General features: G+C 46.2%; 1 long non-coding RNA gene across 2 annotated transcripts in view; it reads right to left on the minus strand.

The window, feature by feature from the left end:
* LOC130357859 (uncharacterized) overlaps nucleotides 1-8,139 on the minus strand; it is an 85,303-nt gene extending 77,164 nt beyond the window's left edge. For both annotated transcript variants that reach the window (XR_008889304.1, XR_008889303.1), the window contains exon 1: nucleotides 8,065-8,139. This is a non-coding gene — a long non-coding RNA (uncharacterized LOC130357859). The remainder of the gene's footprint in view (nucleotides 1-8,064) is intronic.
* Nucleotides 8,140-15,741: the final 7,602 nt, after the last annotated feature.

Consider the following 15,741-nt stretch of genomic DNA (forward strand, 5'->3'; position numbering starts at 1 on the left):
TCTGCTGCTCTAGCCTGCAGAGGCTGGCTGCAGCATCAGAGCACCAATCGGAAAACGGGAAGGCAGGTGAGGGCCCTTCCGCATCCACTCAGCTGATTGGGACCTGCAATTTCACCACGGATGCCCCAATCAGTTCCCTGCGCTAACTGGCAATGTCAAATTCCGCATTTAGACGCCACAATCAACTTTGATTAAGGCATCTAAAGGGTTAATTGGCCCAATCGGCAATGTCCGGCATTAACTGTGGGTCCTGGCTGCTGATTGCAGCCGGGACCCACCAGGTATGAAGTGTGCTCAGCTCGTGAGCGCACTTTGAACTGTGGGAGCTGGACAGGGTGTACAGGTATGTTAAAACCCACAGCATATTCATTGTATTACAGATTTGTTGAGAATTTCACTGCAGTTTTCATCACTTTAAATGCAGCGGGGGTGAAACTTGCCAGAATTTGCAGCTAAATCTGATGCTGACTGTATTGCGATATGCAACAAAAACCAAATCGGAACAAAGGAGGTAAAATGACGGCAAAGATTTGTTACCTAAATGGTTCCATTACGAAACATGTTTATGTAGAATAGAGTGAATTCTCCATAGCCTCAACTCAACTGTGGCCTTTCAACCAAGATCTGGAGGACATCATGACTGTCACTTATTGCATAAAAAGATACATACATCTTTGTGTGTATCTAGAGGGGGGGGGGGGGTTGTACATGCTTCTTTCTAGTTTGGCTTCTTATGTAATTTCCTCAGCAGAAATTATGTCAGCCGTGCAGGTTTCATGTTCACTGGCCATCAATGAATCCCAGGAGTTGTTTTGTTGTCTGCTAATCCTCCATATGCTGGAAGCGCTCCTGATTTCTGGTAAAGAATTGCACTGGATATTGGACTATAACAGCGGCTCAGGGCTATCATATTTTATTGCACTGATGAGGCACCTGAGATTTTAGATTGTGAAAGTGATAAGTGAGAAGGAAATACCCTAGAAATAAATCAGGCAGTTTTTATGTATTAACTCATTAACTTCCAGCAGGGATAGATGTTATTACCACATATCATTGTAATGTTCTTATTCATCATAATGGCCCCTGATATCAACCTAGTGTCGAGCAATATGTGGCATTGACCCTGCACTCACACACAGTATTTTGGTCAGTATTTGGAGTGGAGTGGAACCAACAGAGGCGGCTCTCTAATTAGGCGATATAGGCGGCCGCCTAAGGCCTTGCGCTAAAAGGGGCCTCGCGGTCGCCTAAATCGTGTAGTTAATTATTTTGGCGAGATTATTATTATTATTTTTTTAAATGTCACGCCCGGCCTGCGCGCGGGGGGGGGGGGAAAGGAAGCCTGTGTGCGCACTGCGCACACAGCTTCCCCCATGCGTCCCCGCGTCCAAACCCCGCCCTCCCCCTTGCAGTGAGCCGAAAATGGTGCCCAATGTCGGAGCGAACTGCGCCGGACTGCCATGGAACTGCAAGCTGCGCAGGCCGGCTTTCTTAAGGCAGCGTACATTTTCCGCCCCTCCGTTACCCCTTCTCAACCCTGACCAAACTGCCCCACTGTCACCCAGGTCGACCCTCTGCCCCCCCCCCCCGTCACACATGTCCACCCCCCCCTGTCATATGTATAGAAATAGACATAGACTGGGAATTACACTTAAAAAGTTCTTTATCTCCAAATTCATCCATGTACAAAACAGTAGAGAGATATACAGAACATAATCACCCGGTGCTCAATAGACTGCTCAGAGGTTATTCCACTCGGTGTCTTCAGAACCTTCCATCCCAGACTTGCTGCTTGCTGGACGGTGCGTTCCTGGCCATGTGGACGCTAATTCTGAGGGGGTGTGGAAACGCTCGCTGGCATGCGAGCTGCTGGACGTTTCAGGAGTCTCCTCCCTTTCTCAACATAGTTCCTGTGCACCCACCACCATACATTTATACAGGTACGTTCTCTCGCGAGAATTCATTTCTACATACAAAATATAAAATAATTAAAAACAGGATTCTGATCGGACAGTATTTATAGAAAGACATTAAAATTACAGCTTTCATTAATTCCCTTAGGTGCTAAAGAATCGTGACAGTGTATCCAAAAGACTTCTCTTTGGTTTAATTTTTTCTTTATCTGTTCGCTATTCATACCCTCTATTTCTTCCAATATCAACCATTTTAACTCACTTATCTGATGTCCATTCGTGACGAAATGGCTAGACATTTCGTCACGAATGGACATCAGATAAGTGAGTTAAACTGGCTAGACATTTCGTCACGAATGGTCATCAGATAAGTGAGTTAAAATGGTTGATATTGTAAGAAATAGAGGGTATGAATAGCAAACAGATAAAGAAAAAATTAAACCAAAGAGAAGTCTTTTGGATACACTGTCTCGATTCTTTAGCACCTAAGGGAATTAATGAAAGCTGTAATTTTAATGTCTTTCTATAAATACTGTCCGATCAGAATCCTGTTTTTAATTATTTTATATTTTGTATGTAGAAATGAATTCTCGCGAGAGAACGTACATGTATAAATGTATGGTGGTGGGTGCACAGGAACTATGTTGAGAAAGGGAGGAGACTCCTGAAACGTCCAGCAGCTCGCATGCCAGCGAGCGTTTCCACACCCCCTCAGAATTAGCGTCCACATGGCCAGGAACGCACCGTCCAGCAAGCAGCAAGTCTGGGATGGAAGGTTCTGAAGACACCGAGTGGAATTACCTCTGAGCAGTCTATTGAGCACCGGGTGATTATGTTCTGTATATTTCTCTACTGTTTTGTACATGGATGAATTTGGAGATAAAGAACTTTTTAAGTGCAATTCCCAGTCTATGTCTATTTCTATACATATGGTTTACTACACTCAGGAGACGGAGCCCTGAGATAGACATAGGGAAGCCACCCATTACGTGCACACCTGTGCTCTGATTATGTTGAGAAGTTGATACACCCCCCTGTTATCCATGTCCGCCTTCTCTACCTCCCTGTCCATCCGTCACCCATATCCTACCCCCCCTGTCAGTGTCACCCATGTCTACCACCCCCCCTGTCACCCATGTCTACCACCCCCCACCCCCCTGTCACCCATGTCTACCACCCCCCCACGTCACCCATGTCTAATCCCCCCACCCCCCCTGTCACCCATATCCTATCCCCCCTGTAACCAATGTCTACCACCACCCTGTTCACCCTCCTGTCATCCCTGTCACCCCTGTTCACCCTCCTGTCATCCCTGTCACCCCTGTTCACCCTCCTGTCACCCCTGTCCACCCCCCTGTCACCCCTGTCCACCCCCCTTGTCACCCCTGTTCACTCCCCTGTCACCCATGTCCACACCCTGTCATCCCTGTCACCCATGTCCACCCCCCTGTCACCCATGTCCTCCCCCCTGTCACCCATGTTCACCCCCCTGTCACCCATGTTCACCCCCCTGTCATCCCGTCCACCCCCCTGTCACCCCTATCCACCCCCCTTGTCACCCCTGTCCACTCCCCTGTCACCCATGTTTACCCTCCTGTCAACCCTGTCACCCATGTCCACTCCCCTGTCACCCATGTTCACCCTCCTGTCATCCCTGTCACCCCTGTTCACCCTCCTGTCATCCCTGTCACCCCTGTTCACCCTCCTGTCACCCCTGTCCACCCCCCTTTCACCCCCCTTGTCACCCCTGTCAACTCCCCTGTCACCCATGTTCACCCTCCTGTCATCCCTGTCACCCATGTCCTCCCCCCTTTCACCCATGTCCACCCCCCTGTCACCCATGTCCAATCAAGTCACCCATGTCCTCCACCCTGTCACCCATGTCCTCCCCCCTGTCATCCCTGTCTACCCCCCACCCCCCTGTCACCCATGTCCTCCCCCCTGTCATCCCTGTCACCCATGTCCTCCCCCCTGTCACCCATGTCCTCCCCCCTGTCATTCCTGTCACCCATGTCCTCCCCCCTGTCACCCATGTCCTCCCCCTGTCACCCATGTCCTCCCCCCTGTCACCCATGTCCTCCCCCCTGTCTTCCCTGTCTACCCCCCCCCCCCCCCTGTCACCCATGGCCATTCATTTTGTGGTGTTGGGAAACCCCTTGGAGCCCTGCTGGCTCATCGAGGATCAGGGGACCTTTAAGTGGTGTTACTCTGGTAGCTCTGGATGTAAATATAGCAATATACTCAATGATGTAAGTATCCAGTCCAGTGTTTCCCAACCAGGGTGCCTGCAGCTGTTGCAAAACTACAACTCCTGGCATGCCAGGACAGCCTAAGTCTGTCCAGGCATGCTGGGAGTTGTAGTTTTGCAACAGCTGGAGGCACCCTGGTTGGGAAACACCGATCCAGTCCATACTCATCCCACACTATGGCCAGTTAGTATGTCAGGTGTGTACACTGTCCGTAATAATGTTATTAAACATGTTCACCCCCCCTGTCACCCTGATCACCCCCCTGTCACCCATGTTCACCCCCGTCACCCATGTCCACCTCCCCTGTCATCCCTGTTCACCCCGTTACCCATGTCTACCCCCCTCTCACCTATGTCCACCCTCCTATCATCCCGTCACTCATGTCCACCCTCCTGTCATCCATGTCCGCCTTGTCCATTCCCCTGTCCATCCCTGTCACCCATGTTTACCCGTCTACTCCTGTAACCCATGTCCACCCTCCTGTTCACCCATCTATCCCTTTATTACCCCAGTCCACCCCTCTCTGTCACTCCTGTCCCTCTTTTACCCCCTTGTCACCCATGTCCACCCCTCTGACCCCCTGTCTCCAGTCCACCCTCCTGTCATCCATGTCCACCCCCCATCCAACCCTCTGTCACCCCTGTCCATCCCTGTCACCCATGTACACCCTCCATTGTCCACCCCCCTGATCACATCCTTGTCACCCATGTCCACCCCTTATTCACCCCTCTGTCACTCCTTTCCACCCCTCTGTTACAACCTTGTCACTCCTGTCCACCCATCTGTCACCCCCTATGCCCCGTCAACCATGTTCACTTTTCTACACCCATCTGTCACCCTTGTACACCTCCCTACACCCCTCTGTACACTCCCCTACACCCCTCTGCCACCCATGTACACTCCTCTATACCCCTCTGTCACCTATGTACACTCCTCTACACCCCTCTGCCACCCATGTACACTCCTCTACACCCCTCTGTCACCCATGTACACTCCTCTACACCCCTCTGCCACCCATGTACACTCCTCTACACGCCTCTGCCACCCATGTACACTCCTCTACACCCCTCTGCCACCCATGTACACTCCTCTACACCCCTCTGTCACCCATGTACACTCCTCTACACCCCTCTGTCACCCATGTACACTCCTCTACACCCCTCTGCCACCCATGTACACTCTTCTACACCCCTCTGCCACCCATGTACACTCCTCTACACCCCTCTGTCACCCATGTACACTCCTCTACACCCCTCTGTCACCCATGTACACTCCTCTACACCCCCTGCCACCCATGTACACTCCTCTACACCCCTCTGCCACCCATGTACACTCCTCTACACCCCTCTGCCACCCATGTACACTTCTCTACACCCCTCTGCCACCCATGTACACTCCTCTACACCCCTCTGCCACCCATGTACACTCCTCTACACCCCTCTGCCACCCATGTACACTCCTCTACACCCCTCTGCCACCCATGTACACTCCTCTACACCCCTCTGTCACCCATGTACACTCCTCTACACCCCTCTGTCACCCATGTACACTCCTCTACACCTCTCTGCCACCCATGTACACTCCTCTACACCCCCTGCCACCCATGTACACTCCTCTACACCCCTCTGCCACCCATGTACACTCCTCTACACCCCTCTGCCACCCATGTACACTCCTCTACACCCCTCTGCCACCCTTGTACACTCTTCTACACCCCTCTGTCACCCATGTACACCCTTTTGTCACCCATGTACACTCCTCCACACCCTTCTGTCACCCATGTACACTTCTCTACACCCCTGTCACCCATGTACACTCCTCTACACCCCTCTGTCACCCATGTACACTTCTCTACACCCCTCTTTCATCCATGTACACTCCTCTACACCCCTCTGTCACCCATGTACACTCCTCTACACCCCTATGTCACCCATGTACACTCCTCTACACCCCTCTGCCACCCATGTACACTCCTCTACACCCCTCTGTCATCCATGTATACTCCTCTACACCCCTCTGTCACCCATGTACACTCCTCTACACCCCTCTGTCACCCATGTACACTCCTCTACACCCCTCTGTCACCCATGTCCACCCCTCTACATCCCTCTGTCACCCATGTACATTCTTCTACACCCCTCTGTACACTCCTCTACACCCCTCTGCCACCCATGTACACTCCTCTACACCCCTCTGCCACCCATGTACACTCCTCTACACCCCTCTGCCACTCATGTACACTCCTCTACACCCCTCTGCCACCCATGTACACTCCTCTACACCCCTCTGTCACCCATGTACACTCCTCTACACCCCTCTGTCACCCATGTACACTCCTCTACACCCCTCTGTCACCCATGTACACTCCTCTACACCCCTCTGTCACCCATGTACACTCCTCTACACCCCTCTGTCACCCATGTACACTCCTCTACACCCCTCTTTCATCCATGATCACCCCTCTGTCACCCATGTCCACCCCTCTACATCCCTCTGTCACCCATGTACACTCTTCTACACCCCTCTGTACACTCCTCTACACCCCTCTGCCACCCATGTACACTCCTCTACACCCCTCTGCCACCCATGTACACTCCTCTACACCCCTCTGTCACCCATGTACACTCCTCTACACCCCTCTGTCACCCATGTACACTCCTCTACACCCCTCTGTCACCCATGTACGCTCCTCTACACCCCTCTGTCACCCTTGTACACTCCTCTATACCCCTCTGTCACCCATGTACACTCCTCTTTCATCCATGATCACCCCTCTGTCACCCATGTCCACCCCTCTAAAAATCATCTTTTTATGAATCTTTGTCTTTTTCCCCTTATTTTTCTATCTTTATCAGATAGTTGATTTGCAACTGCTGGAGGCACACTGGTTGGGAAGCACTGATCTATATTATAATTTTATCCTGAAATCTTACAGTTTTCATTCTGGCCACTAGGCCTAACAATATGCTGACACTTCCTGATCTATACATATCACTTTCCAGCAGTCTCCTCCTCAGCATCACAGAAGGAATTACTGTGAAATGTAACACCACTATATATAAGATTGAACCAGACCATTCACAACAGGTGATGATCAGAGCTCAGCCTCAACCTCCCTATTGAAAGACATCTGTAAGACCATGAAATGTCATGGTTTTGTCCCAACACTACAGTTATCACTATGCATACCTCTAAGTGCAGGTGCTACCCCTGCTAATCTGCTATCATTGGTACCTTGGTAATACCCATTATTGGCATCACAATTATGTTGAGAAGTATATGAAACTGTTGTATTGATATCAACTGGTGTTAAAAAGAAGGAAACAATATCATAGAGGAAAGCTAAAAAGTTGACCAATTTTTTTTTCTGCATTTTTCCTGATAATTTTGGTTCAGCCAGCATAAGTCTATAAACTTATGCTACATGGTCAGCCTTTTACATTTTATAGGGTTTTATTGGGAATTTTTCCTTAGTGTTCTATGTATAGTATAGGCCATAACTGTGTTTGTGGTGGGGGTCCAACACACATAATTAACACTGGTCGGTTGTTGCGCAAAGCTGAGGCATCTGCATACACAGTGAACAGAGCCAAAGGGAGACAGTTCCATACCTTGTGTAATCATGGCCTATCCTGAAGATAGATCATCAATTATAAAAGTCCTGGAAAAACCCTTTAATGATGTATAGAATGTCTTCTATGAACTTGTGAGTGTTGCGTCCCAGAGCAGTAACACATTCACTACTTGAACTCTGTTCAGGTGGTTGGAGTTCCCCAAGGTTCCTGTCTCTATTATAGGTCAGTCCTAATGTGATTCTGATATAAAAATGTATTATATTATGTTTTTTAGTGTTATCATCATACTGTGACTTTCACTTCTGTGTTAGGGTTAACTGTTTTCACCTGTAAGATCTTGTGAATAGCCAATTAGAGACGTCATCCTTGTTGCCCCTCTATCCCTCTGGGATAGGGAAGAAATTTTCCAACTGTCAATTAGTCACATGTTCTGTGCAGCCAATCAGAAAATCCATCCTTGCTCCTGTGTCACTCTCCTCTTATCTCACTGAGGGGTTTGTACTTCCACACCCTGTTATCTTACCTCAAATGATGATAGGCCCCAAACAACACCATTGCTGATCCAGACTTTCCTGATGTCCTCTCTGTTGGATCTGGGATAGTACCACAACTCAAGAGGCATTTAGAGACAAATAGCATTGCTGACTGGTCCTTTAGCTTTTGGATGAAGGTATGGGTTATCCTCCCTCGGTGCCACACCTATCTCTGTGATGGTTTAGTCCAAGTCTTTAGTCAGCTTCAAGTGTAAAGTCTAAGTCAAGCATACTATAAATCCCACAATCTTTACTAAGTCAGCGACAGCGGTAATTTACCAAGCTTACCAGCTTTAATGTAAATTCTACATCAAGTCTATACTAAATTGTCTATTGGATTTTACAGATCTGCAACCAGTTCAGTAAAGCTTAAGTGGTTATCCAACATCATGTTATTTCAGGATTTCATGTCCTAGCGCCCTGATACAGATGACTGCTTTACATACAACATTACAACCATCGTCATCACTGAAGGTCCAAACTATTGTCACACTCCAGGTGTCACGAACAAACTACTGCCAGCCTAGTATCTCTCACACAGAGACTACTCAAATACAACCATTGGCACCGCACTACAAACATTGGCATTAGTACATTGTTATGGATAATAGAAATGAAATGAAGATCATTCTTCTAAGATGATGGTTGCATCCTATACTATGCCCCTTTTGGCACAGAAAACATGATGCAATGCTTATGTAAAGTAGTCTGCTAACCAATTAGAATGCTTACACAATGTGCTATGCCGTACTAAAGGCTATATCTTGTGTGCATGCAATACAATAAACCAGAGAACTGCTTTGATCCAATGAGAGAGTCAGCGTGTTTTCTCCATGCACGTATTATCTAATTTGGAGCAGGACATCATCCTAGAACGGTCACTTGGAACACATCCAAAACAACATGAGATACCCCCTTCCTGCACTAATGGGGAAGTATTGTTTATCTACAAAGAAAATTAAGCATTCAAAAAAGTGAATAGTTTTAATATTATCTATGGTAAATGTATGTATGTACCATTCAAACTTTGTTCATACTTGCTTACACTTTGCAAAATTGCCATAATGAAAACACTGCCTTGGATGGTTGAAGTCATGAAAAATGAACATTGACCTACATAGATGTATGGCCACAGCTCCTGGGAAATGTAAATCTTGTGTTCTACATCTGTGTGCAAGAACTGACCCAGAATAGTCAAATACAGTAAATGATTAGCATTCAAAAGCAGCAATACCTGAAATATATGGGAGCAGGATCATAATTCTATGGAATATATGCTACATAACTCAGAGAAATAGGTCACTAAAAAACATGTGAGCCAGATGAGAAGGAATTAATCATACAGACATTTGCTTAGTACATATCTTATTTGACAATTTAATATATTCTGCATACATAGACCATATTTAGCAAGCTATTTACAGCAACGTTTGCAGTGAAAGGCAACTTTTTAAAGGACCTTGGCCAAATTAGTAGAAACCATTGTGGCTTCTCTTGTCTCTCTTTAAAGAGGACCTGTTACCAACCTGATGTGTCTGTATTCTTGTATTTTCCATGAGAAAACCATTCTGGATCATCTTTTCTTAGAACTTTTAGAATGTTATGAATACATTGACAACTGAATGTTACTACTTGGAGGTATGCATATCCCCTTACACTGTCCAAACAGCACTGACAGTACCTGTTGCATTTATTAAAAAACAAAGTGAAAATTTAGCAAAATGCTCAAAGCCTGCTCATAGGTTACAGTCAATAAGATTTGCATTTTATACACCAGTTTTAAACTAAAGATCTTCAGTATAAGATGCATCAAATATATAAAAAGATGCCTGCCACTATACATTTGGCGCATCTCTGTCTATTTATATGCCACAAACTAAAGTCTACAGCATCTATGAGCTGTCATAAATTTTTGTTATAATTTACACAAATTTCAGCGTAATTCTGGTAAATCTGAAGAACTGCAGGGGGCTAAAACCCCTGCCAAATAAAAATAAAAAATAATAATAATTTGACGCAAAATGGCAGCAATGGATAATGTACTTAGAAAACTATCTTTAACCTTTAATGATAACTCATTTACAGGTTATAGGTTTACAGGTTTTATAGTGTTTCTCAATCCCCTCTCCTTTTGCATTGTGTTTGTTTTCCCTTGTGTATGTTCTCTTGTTTGTTTTCTTGGCAAACCTGGAAGAATCAGGTATTTATACACTGATTATTTTTCTTAATGTTTAAGATTGGGGATCACTGAGGGGATCACTGAGGGCTTCCTTCTAACTTAAAAGTGTCTGAAATAGTATGGCCTACCTTATTGACGTGGCTGTCGACAGCTGATTATTGCATATGTTCTTTGGCTATTTGTTTCTTTTTTCTGACTTAAAGGGTTACTCAAGCGGCTGTTTTTGTGACATTATGACCACGCCCCTAATGATGTCACACCACACCCCCTCCATTCATCTCTATGGGAGGGGGCGTGTCGATGCTGCAGGAGATTGCGGGGGGCCCCAACAGCAGGATCTCCACGATTAGACATAGGATAGGGAATATGATGTCTATCAGCGGAGTACCCCTTTAAGTACTGAACAAAATACTCCAACTTTAGAAGCTTATGGCATAGCAACAAAAGACCTCTAGGATCCTTATTTACTTGGAGAAAGACCACTTGTTTATTTATGGATGTGAAGACCACAAACTACTTCAAAATGAGGGTCTGGGCACCCATTTTTTTCTGAAAAGTGGTGATGCTGTGGCTGTGATTCCCACCATCAGGTATGTATTGGGTGTCTTTTGAATTTGCAGTAAAGTATAATAAGAAATTCCCATACAATCAAAAAATACAGCCAGTATTATAGTGTTAAAATATGTAAAAAATATAAGCATCTGCAGTAGACCAAAAAAGTATGACTTTTATTAGTGGCAGCATTGACCATCTTTTCACAAGTAGTCAATACTGAGAAAACAAAATAATTATGGTATGATGTATTGGATATAAACAGAGAGAGCAAGAAAGCCAATGTATTTGATTTGTACATCAGCGTTGCTCATGATCTTAGGTAAAGTTCTGCAGAGCATTCACTATCTTTCTCTATATCACACACTAGAGTTGACGTGCGGGAAGCCACTGTTACCTCTAAGCTATGTGCTGTGAAAATTATTGAAATTTCCAGAGAACCCTACAGACAATTCCACTCCCTGCAGACAGGTAGATCTATTATTATCCTCATGGGAATGATGTTTTAACTCCTTCCTTTCCATAGTTTAGTGAGTGCATAGTCTAGAGGGAACACTGCTCGCAGCATGTATCAAAATGTACTACCAGCAGCTTATCTGAAGTGGGTGGCATAGCTAGGCATGGATACCACAGCAATTGTTTCTAGGTAACAGTCCAAATATAATAGGCCTTGCTTAGCACTCCCTAAAGAATAAATATAATGGGAAACAGTAGAGTTTCTCTTTAGCAGTATTTTATCACTTCTTTATTGGGTAAGCGTGAATAAGTCTACACAATCACCATTCATCTTCATCCAATGTACCTGCTCATACAACCTGCACATATTGTTAGCCTCTGCTTTGATCAAAAAGTAATTCAAAATAAATACTTTTTTCCTGCATGTGAGACTTTCTCCTCTTCAACTAAGACCAGATGGCTCACTGCACTATTAAATGAAAACCATATGAATCAATTCTCCTAGCTAGAGTGTAAAAAGTATACCTTTCATCGTGTCCTCTACAAGATCTGGTGGGTGAATGAAGTCTGGCCTGTTTGATGTGGGCCTTTTGTGAGATCAACAGTGGAAATCAAACTTTAAAAAAAATAAGGGACTACTCATATGAAGTGAATGATAGGCCATATTACACAGGGCAAGTGTTGGCCAAACAGGCAGTTTTGCCCTATATAAGAGGCTTAGGGATCAGTTGACATATGAGCAAATGTTATCATTCATAACATTGATAACATCTTTTAAGCAGGTTTAAAAACCATTGCTCTTTGGCTGCACATTTCCCTGAATAATAGGAGATGGTGTGGTCGACAATGATGGAAGTAAAAAATTTGCATGAATAACCTAGTGATCTCTTGTGTGGCCCTACCTCCAGGGTGCCAAGTAATACATCGAGCCATGTTATAGGCCCTAAAACAAGCTTCAATCTACTTGATCAGCACCCACATTTGGTACGGGTCAGCTTCTGTACTGCTCTTTATTTTTTCTAGGATTAACTTCTCCTTTGGACACCAGGTGAGGACAGCTTCATATTAATTTTCTTTTAGGCTATGTTCACATGTCAGAATTTCTGCATGGAATTCTAAATTGAATTCTACATGAATTTATAGCCAATGCACAATGGTATTCTGCACAAAACTCAATCTCAGTTTGCAAAACAGCATCTTTTGGGCCATAAAAAACAAAACTGTTCATTACTAAATAAATAAAAAAAACTACCCTAAAAAATGCATTGGACAAACATTATACACAAAAAAAAGATCATAATATTTAAGATTTCATAATTCATCAAATAATTAAAACATACAACATTAAAAAAATTAAAATAAGCAAGAAGTGCAAAGACCAGAAATAGGATGAGTGACCACAACAATAGTAATTATAAATGTTTAAACAGGGTCAAATAACCCAATGTCCATAAATTCTGATAGAAATTACATAGTGCCCTGGAAAAAATAATAGAAATGTGATAAGAAATGAAAATTAAAAAGTCCTAAGTGACGACTAATATCAGCAGCCATGCATTGATAATCCCACTGATATCCATAATTAACCCCTTAAGTACCATAATCAATGTCACATAAGAGCTGCAATGACTGTCCCCCTTAACACATATGTGAGAGTCCAATCTGTTTAAATGCACTCCGGAGGTCTGCTCACCTGCTCCGTACAGGTTCCAGGTCCGATCTGCTGGTAAGGAAAAAAACATAATGGGGGTCATTTACCTATGAAACCAAAAAATCTAAAATACCGAATCAACATCTCACTCAGAAACCTGAAAAGGGGATGTGGTTGCCAGAACAGGGACATGTCCATGATTGTTTGGAAAAATTCCAGCAATTTTACTAATGTTCGTAGATAAAATGTGGTGTATTTCTGTTCTGGAAAACCTGACAGCTCAGAGCAGTTGTAAATAGAGCAACACGTAGGGAAAAAATTGCCAACCAGTAAATACCATAGAAAACATAGAAAACTACCTGCCGGGAAAAAAGCCAACAAAGAAAACTACAGCCAACTCTTAGTAAATCAGCTCTTATGTTTATGATCTGGTATGGAAAATGCAGCAAACATAAAAAAAAATACCAAACATCAGAATTGCTGATATTTGGTTATATTAGATATCAGAAAAAATAAAAAATAAAAAGTGATCAAAAAGTTCAGTTTAACCTCTTAAGGACACATGACGTACTGGAACGTCATGTGTCTGCTCCCGATCTATAACACGGGGCCACCTCTAACAACGGCCGGGACCCGTGGCTAATAGCGCGCGGCATTGATCGCTGTGCCGCGCGCTATTAACCCTTTAGGCGTGGCGTTTAAAGTTGAACGCCGCGTTTAAAGTTGAACGCCGCGTCTAAAGTGAAACTGAAACCATGACGGTTAGCTCATTGGGCTGTTCGGGATAGCTGCGGCGAAATCGCGGCATCCCGAACAGCTTACAGGACAGCAGGAGGGTCCCTACCTGCCTCTTCGCTGTCCGATCGTCGAATGACTGCTCAGTGCCTGAGATCCAGGCATGAGCAGTCAAGCGGCAGAATCATCGATCACTGGTTTCTTATGAGAAACCAGTGATCAATGTAAAAGATCAGTGTGTGCAGTGTTATAGGTCCCTATGGGAGCTATAACACTGCAAAAAAAAAAAGAGAAAATAAAAAGTGAATAAATATAATTGTTACGCCGAGCGCTCCGGGTCCCCGCTCCTCCCCGGAGCGCTCGCTACACTCTCCTCACTGCAGCGCTCCGGTCAGATCCACTGACCCGGGGCGCTGCGATACCGCCTCCAGCCGGGATGCGATTCGCGATGCGGGTAGCGCCCGCTCGCGATGCGCACCCCGGCTCCCGTACCTGACTCGCTCTCCGTCAGTCCTGTCCCGGCGCGCGCGGCCCCGCTCCCTAGGGCGCGCGCGCGCCGGGTCTTTGCGATTTAAAGGGCCACTGCGCCGCTGATTGGCGCAGTGGTTCCAATTAGTGTCTTCACCTGTGCACTCCCTATATCTACCTCACTTCCCCTGCACTCCCTCGCCGGATCTTGTTGCCATCGTGCCAGTGAAAGCGTTTCCTTGTGTGTTCCTAGCCTGTGTTCCAGACCTCCTGCCGTTGCCCCTGACTACGATCCTTGCTGCCTGCCCCGACCTTCTGCTACGTCCGACCTTGCTTCTGTCTACTCCCTTGTACCGCGCCTATCTTCAGCAGCCAGAGAGGTGAGCCGTTGCTAGTGGATACGACCTGGTCACTACCGCCGCAGCAAGACCATCCCGCTTTGCGGCGGGCTCTGGTGAAAACCAGTAGTGTCTTAGAACCGGTCCACTAGCACGGTCCTCGCTATCCCTCTCTGGCACAGAGGATCCACCTCCTGCCAGCCGGCATCGTGACAGTAGATCCGGCCATGGATCCCGCTGAAGTTCCTCTGCCAGTTGTCGCTGACCTCACCACGGTGGTCGCCCAGCAGTCACAACAGATAGCGCAACAAGGCCAACAGCTGTCTCAACTGACCGTTATGCTACAGCAGTTACTACCACAGCTTCAGCAATCATCTCCTCCGCCAGCTCCTGCACCTCCTCCGCAGCGAGTGGCCGCTTCTGGTTTACGCCTATCCTTGCCGGATAAATTTGATGGGGACTCTAAGTTTTGCCGTGGCTTTCTTTCCCAATGCTCCCTGCACTTGGAGATGATGTCGGACCAGTTTCCCACTGAAAGGTCTAAGGTGGCTTTCGTAGTCAGCCTTCTGTCTGGAAAAGCCCTGTCTTGGGCCACACCGCTCTGGGACCGCAATGACCCCGTCACTGCCTCTGTACACTCCTTCTTCTCGGAAATCCGAAGTGTCTTTGAGGAACCTGCCCGAGCCTCTTCTGCTGAGACTGCCCTGTTGAACCTGGTCCAGGGTAATTCTTCCGTTGGCGAGTATGCCGTACAATTCCGTACTCTTGCTTCAGAATTATCCTGGAATAATGAGGCCCTCTGCGCGACCTTTAAAAAAGGCCTATCCAGCAACATTAAAGATGTTCTGGCCGCACGAGAAATCCCTGCTAATCTACATGAACTCATTCACCTAGCCACTCGCATTGACATGCGTTTTTCCGAAAGGCGTCAGGAGCTCCGCCAGGATATGGACTCTGTTCGCACGAGGCGTTTCTTCTCCTCGGCTCCTCTCTCCTCTGGTCCCCTGCAATCCATTCCTGTGCCTCCCGCCGTGGAGGCTATGCAGGTCGATCGGTCTCGCCTGACACCTCAAGAGAGGACACGACGCCGCA

This window comes from Hyla sarda, chromosome 2 (genome assembly GCF_029499605.1).
Source record: "Hyla sarda isolate aHylSar1 chromosome 2, aHylSar1.hap1, whole genome shotgun sequence".
In the NCBI taxonomy this organism is placed as follows: Eukaryota; Metazoa; Chordata; class Amphibia; order Anura; family Hylidae; genus Hyla; species Hyla sarda.